We start from the raw sequence: 7,406 nt of genomic DNA on the forward strand, positions 1-7,406 counted from the left end.
AAATTCAACAAGCCTTTCGCGGAACGCGGACGGTAACTCGAACAAAAATGGTCCGGGTTCTTAATCGAAAGTCCAGAAACTGCAACTCTCCCCCACTTGGAACCTCGTGCGTGAACTTGAGGCCCATACCGTTATCCTGAAACAATTTCACGATGTCTGTTACCCTGCGTACGAAGCTGTCACAGTTGTCGACGATGATAAAGTAGTCATCAACGTAATGAAAGGCCTTTCGAAACAGGTCAGCTGAATTCAGCTCTGTCTTCTTGTTAATAAAGCCTAAGATCATGTTACTATGGGCAAGAGATACCCTAGACCTAATGCACACCCCTGCGCGCTGCACGAAGAAACGGTCACCTTAACCAATTACTGTAGACTTCAAATAGAACGACTGAATTTCTAGGAAGGATTCAAGGGCCGCACCGCACCGTTCAATAACCCCTTTTCATCATTGTCACCAGTGATGCATGAATGAACGCATCTCATTAACTCATTGTGCGGCATTGAATAGTACAGGTCCTCCACATCGATGCTAAGGAAATGACACTGCCCAGGCTTTTCTTCCAACAGGTTCTTGACCACGGCTTCTGAGTTCTTGACACTGCATTGGTCATCGATTTTTTCACAATGAATGTATACCAACTATCTGAGCTTTCTGCCCTGTTGCATCTGAATAAATTTGCCAGGAAAAGTTAAAATATCAATTAACATTTCAAGCACTGCATGCATGGATGTACCAATGAGAGTGGCTTCTTATGCTAACAACTTACCACTGCTGAAGGACGAAACAGATGAAATAAGTGCACGCAGGGGAAGAAAAGAACCCTGGGAAAATAAAAAAGCACGGTTTTATACGTAGCGACGGAGGTAGTGCCTTTTTAGCACTGATATTGCCCTCCCATTTATTTATTTATTTCTTGTACACCTCAAATGCCCCTGAATAGGGGTATTACATGAGGGGAAACAATACAAAAAATGAATCTGAAATGAATGACATGAGGTTTAAAACAGAACATTTTCAATGGCTTTTTTAAAATGGACGGGGCTGGTGTGGAGTGCGGCACCGGCAGGCAGGCCATTCCAGTCTACTGCAGTCTGGGAAAAGAAGGAATGAAGGTGCGCAGTGGTGCGTGCGCGGGGGGGGGGGGGGGGGATAAACGGCTTTGCTGTGACTGGTGCGAGGAGACACGTGATGAGCTGGTTTTAGATATGCAAGGGATGAATGATAAAACTTGTGGAAAAGGATTAGTCGGCAGATTTTGCGTCGCAGCTCGAGGTCAGGCAGGTTAGCTCTTGACTTCATGGCAGTCACACTAGAATGAAAAGAGTAGTCTGAATGGATGAATCTAGCTGCACGGTTTTGCATTGATTCAAGTGCTTTAGTTAGATAAGAAATGGGAGGGTCCCAAACTGCGCATGCATATTCCAGCTTGGGACGAACCAACGCTATGTAGGCGAGAGTTTTAATAGAGGAAGAAGCTACTGACAAATTACGTCGTAAGTAAGACAGGACACGATTAGCTTCATTAGTAATGGCAGTGATATGGGTGGACCAAGAAAGATCATGCGATATGTTAATTCCCAGGTACTTACATGTTGATGTCGGAGAAATAACGGAACCGCAAAGTACGTAGCAAGGAGTTGGGTAAGTGCGTCGCCGATGAAAAGAAATTAACGAAGTTTTTTTCACATTCAAGGACATTAACCATGTTTTGCACCAAGTTTCTATGTGTGAAAGGTCAGTTTGGAGGGCATGAGCATCGGCTTGATGGTTAATAGGACGGTAAATAATGCAATCGTCGGCAAATAGGCGAATGGAAGATGAGATGTTTGAAGCAATGTCATTTATATATATTAGAAAGAGTAGAGGACCAAGGACAGTACCCTGAGGCACACCTGAAAGTACGGGAGACCTGGAAGAGGCGGTATTGTTAACATACACAAACTGCTGGCGGTTAGTTAAGAAATCACATATCCATTCATATATGCGCATATCAAGGTTAAGACACGAAAGTTTAAAAAAATAGCCGTTTGTGAGGAATCTTGTCAAAAGCCTTTTCAAAGTCTAAAAATATGGCATCAACGGGAATGTTATTATCGAGGCTAGAACTAAGATCATCAATGAATAATGCTAGCTGAGTGTCACAAGAGCGACCCTTACGAAACCCATGTTGGTTGGGATGAAAGAAATTATTAGATAATAGAAAGTTTATGACATGCGAGTGAATTACATGTTCCATTAGTTTAGAACAAACGCAAGTGAGAGATATAGGACGATAATTACTGGGTGACTGTGAAGGGCCTTTTTTCGGGACTGGAATGACCTTGCCTACCTTCCAATCCAGTGGAACAGTGCTTGAAGAAAGGGACTGTTGGAAGATATGAGCTAGAATGATACTTGAGATGTGCTTGGTATTAACTAATATTTTGGCGTTAATTCCATCCACACCAGCAGAAGAAGTAAGTTTGAGCGATTCAATTAGTTTCAGGATTCCGCGAGATTCAAATATTAAGTCAGGCATTAAAGGGTGATCAAAACACGGAAAAACTGGTAAGGTGGTATCGGGTTCACGCGTAAACACAGAGCAGAATGTTGAATTCAAAACTCGGGCAGCGTCCTGGTCTGGTACAGTGGTTCCATCATGGTCGAGCAGAGACAAGGGCTTGGAATAAGTGGGGTTAATAAGTTTCCAGAATTTTTTTGGGTTATTACGTAGCATTGAAGGCAGAGTAGTTGAATAAAAAGATCGTTTTCTTTCTTTTGCCAAGGAATCAAATGTTTTTTCGGCATTGTAATACTTGTTCCAAGCTCCTGTATTACAAGACCCTTTCGCACGGCGGAATAATCGTTTTTTCCTCTTATACAGTCGACTCAGAGTATTATCAAACCATGGGGATTGTGTTTTCTCGGCTATTGTGACAGTAGGTACATGCGCATGGAGAAGAGCTTGCATTTTGTTCCTTAAGAGTTTCCAGTCGGTGTCAACGGAGCGCTGGTGGAAGTCGATTAGGAGCCAGTTACAAAACTCACAGAGTGCTTCATTAATTTTTCCATAATCGGCTTTATCGTACAAGGTAATTTTCTTCTTAATTTTATCGGAATGTGGAATGTGGCATTCATAAGTTGCATGAATCGTTACATGGTCGCTAAGCATGGGAAGCTGCGAAACCGACAAGAAGTTATCTGGGTGTGACGTGAGGATGATGTCGAGAATGTTAGCTGATGTATGCGTTTGCCTGGTTGCGAAGTGTACCATTTGCGATAAACCAAATGTGAGACATGAATTTACGAAATCACTTTCAGAACTTTGTTTCGCTCTTGTTAGCGTCATATCCGTCCAGGTTATAGCGGGGAAGTTGAAACCTCCAACAATTATTATGGGGGCATGGGGGCGTAACCTAGTTAAGTCCTCGAGTGCGTTATGAAAATGCGCATTGAAGGAACTGTTAGCATCTGGCGGTCGGTAAAATGCTGCTATAGTTGTGGTTGGGAAAGTAGCGGAAGAGGAGATAAAAACAGCCTCAAGTGGGCAGGAGATGTCGAGGCTAGTGCACTGTAGGTTGCTATGTGCGGCGATAAGGACACCGCCACCACGTTTTCCAGAACGATCACGCCGGAATACATCAAAGTTAGTTAAGGGAGAAAGTAATTCGGAATTGGAAACTGAAGAGTTTAACCATGTTTCAGTTAATACAACAATATTACTATCGGTGGTGTTAATGAGGCTGATAAGAGAATCACGTTTTGGGATGATGCTTCTAATATTGACGTATAGAACTGAAAGACAGCTAGGATTTAATTTCTGGTGTGCTTTAGCCCGTAGCTATGCAGGTCGTAAAATGACATTTTGGCTCACCTGGTCGAAAATATATGTTTTTCCGTCAATTTCTAATCTTTTATACTTAAGTTTCCATTTACCGGGTTGGCCTTTGCCGAATGCAATGAGCTGTTTTCGTGCAAACCGAGTGCTGGGTGAAAAGTCTTCAGATATGCTGAAGTTCTTTCCCTTTAGTTTTCCAGCGCATGACAGCACTTTGTCTGTATCTTTGAAGTGCGCGAATTTGACAATAATCGGTCGTTTTTTGCTTGGTTGACTGGTGCCAATTCTATGTGCGCGCTCAATATCTCTAGGCTGCAAAATGATACCTAGATCAGTACTGCAGTGCCGTAGAACAATTTCCTCCGATTGTGCCCACGTTTCACCCGCGCTGTCGTCATGGCCGTAAAACAAAAGGTTGCAACGACGTGCTCTGTCCTCACTATCATCCATTCTTTGCGTGAGGTCTTTAATGTGTTTAGCATTTTGCCCTGCAAGTTCTTGAACATCCTCAACGACCGCCTTCATCGCGAGAAGATTAGAACAGTCATTTTCTATTTTACTGAGGCGTTCATTAATATCGTCGAATGTCTTTTCGTTCTGCGATAGTGTGGCCTTAATTGACTTAACATCACTTAGCAAATATGCTTGTCCAGCACGGATTTCATCAAGGACAGCTAACACGTCAGATAAATCTTTAGGATCGTTGGAACGAGTGTTGGGACCGGGGTTTTCTTCAACATCACCGCATAATTTAAGCAGATTCAAAAACAAACAGGTGTAGTCATAAGCAACAGAAGCACAATTCGCTTATCAAGCAGGGAGCTTTTGCCGTGAGAGGGCGTATTATCCGGTTTTGACCTATATTTGGCATCTGATTTTTATAGTACCCCGTTTACTACTTTACTGCTACATTGTTTATTTTTTTCTCTTAGTTTATAATAGTCGTTCCTAATGATACAGTGTACTATTAAGCTCACCGAATCACGTCAGCTTTAACACCTCTTTTTTGGGCTAATTGGTGCATAGTAGAAATAGTAGAAAAACTAGCGCCAAACCATGCACACCGCAAGAAAAGGATCAGGACGAGACACAAGCGTTAACTCATAACTGAGATTTTGTAGAAGACAGGGAGCGCCTTATGTAAGATGAAGTTTCAAGGGGAAATAAGGGTGACATGCAAGAGAAGGTGAACAAAGGTAACCATGGCAACAAAGGCAACCAAAGGCAAAAACAGGCAGGCAGCCAAAAATCGCAAAGAAAAAGAGCAGTTACTTGATAGCAGAATCTAGAAAATTGAACTAGGAGGCAAAAAGAGAAAAAGATGGAGTGCTGACATACCTACAGCCAAATTTCTTTATGTAAAATGCCTCCAGACTAACACATGCAGTTTTATCCGTGCTCTTGCCAAGAATCTTCGTCTCATTTAACCGCGCCTCGCAACCGTCGCAGCTCATTATGTGCGCAACCAAATGTGCGTACTTATCTTTGAAATCTGGTAAATTTCGAGCATGGTCCCCCAAACGCTCGTTGATGCAGCGACCAGTCTGGCCGACATAAAACTTCCCACACGTTAAGGGGATAGCGTAGACCACTCCTACGGAACACTTGCTAAACGGAGTCTCGTGCTTCATCTGGCAACCCCGCTTTCTTGAGTTGCAGATTGGGAGGCACAACTTTTCCAGCTTGTTAGGAGCCGAAAAGGCGACACTCACGCAATACCTGTTGGCCACTTTACTCAAGTTGGGCGAGATTTTATGTACGTAAGGCACAGCTATAGCGGCTTCTATCTGCTGAAACGATCCTCTCCGGTATTTCTTCGTGTTTCGTGCCTAATTTTTGAAACAGGGTCTCACAAATAGCAACCAACACAGAGCAGGGGAACCCAGCAGCCGAAAGTCGGCTCATCTGATTTTGAAAGCTGTCTTGCAACTGGTGTGGGCAAGATTTCTTGAGAGAAAACTCTAGACAATGCGACGCTAGTGCTCTTTTAACGATCTTGGAGTGCATAGAATCCTAAGGAAAAAGATCTTTTTTTGCACGCGGGTAATAACCCCATCAAACGTGTCTTTCAAGGAGGTTAGTTTTAAATTTAACGACTGTAAAACTTTAGTGTCGGGAAGTTCATGGGTAAAAGTGTGCCCAAGTCCATATTTTTCAAAAGCATTTAAAACTTCGGCTACTGTAGAGGGGTAGGCGAAGGATGTCTGCTTTTTTAAAAGCACTAAAAATCGTCCACACACCTAAAAGCCTTTAACCCCCCCCCCCTCCACAGAATGTTTTTCTAATGGTTGATCAACCTTTGTTAAGAAAATGTCGTGAAGGATAGAGGTCACGCAGGACACTATGCACGCATCGTTGCACTGCAAAAAAGGAGGTGGTCAAAATGCATAAAAGTTGAATTTAGGTAAAATTGCAATAAAGCGATAAAATCATCAACCGACAGTCCAGAAGAATTCTGGAAAGACACGTCGCCGTTTGCTTTTATGCAGTCCTTTACAGCCAACAAAAGCTGATCTTGACGAACAGAGTAAAAAAAAAAAAAAACTTGCACGTCTACCGAAAACCCAAAGCCGATGTCATTGGTGCTCTGTAGGTACTCAGTGACAACTGTCGGTTTTTTTGTGAAGGAGGGGTCGTCCAAAACAAGTAACTTTAGATGCTTCTGCAAGAAACCGCTGACATTCTTTTGCCAAGATCCTTCTTCAGTGAAGCTTTCAGTACAGTTAATAACGGCAAGATGTTAAGGCCACAAATCCAGGTTGCTGAAACTGATGAAAGCAAATGATTATGGGATCATGATCAATGCAAAAACTCCTGTGTAAACATTTATAACTCAAAAGTAGTTTATAAAAGGAAGACAAAAAAAAACAACTAAGTGCCGCCTACCTGATCCTAAGCCAGCATTTCCTCATGTCGCGTGCACGGCTGTGCCGAGCGAGTAGAACGGGAGCTCTCTACCACTTTCGATGGAATTTATGTTGAATGTAACCTAAGCATTGGTGGTTGGATGGATGGAAGACAGGAACGTCCCCTTTCAAACGAGGTGTGGGCATTTTTCGCCAGGCTTTGCTTTTTTATTTATTTTTGTTTATCTGTGCTATAAGTTGATCTTAAAATTCGCAATTTTCTTTTAATGCGTTTGCATTCCTATACTAAACCCTTGTCACATTCCTACTTTTGAGCCACCAACCTTCCGATCGCATTTTCCTTACTTGCTCGAAAATTTATGTACATGACCATTCTTACGAGTATCTGTATTTCTAGGGCCCCAGGAAGAGTGACTATGCGTGCACCGACACCCAAATGAATACCGTCACGTTCGAGCATGAGATGCTGAATTCTTTCTAAACATTTACCACACACAGCCGATGTGTCCCCTTCGTCATTAAATTCATTTTTGTAGCAGAGCGTTCTAAGACACCCTGACCGGAATTCGAAGCGTAAAGGCACTGACTCTTGAGTTATCGTAGCACGATTCCTTCCTGACCTGCCTTTTCCGGTATCAATATAGTTCTGCACTATCATTCGTTTGCGTTGAATTGATCCAGCTTTTACTTCCCCCGTTTTTTACCAGTTATTTAATGCTCT

Source organism: Amblyomma mixtum, chromosome 5, assembly GCF_055824585.1.
Source record: "Amblyomma mixtum isolate Tamu chromosome 5, ASM5582458v1, whole genome shotgun sequence".
Lineage (NCBI taxonomy): Eukaryota > Metazoa > Arthropoda > Arachnida > Ixodida > Ixodidae > Amblyomma > Amblyomma mixtum.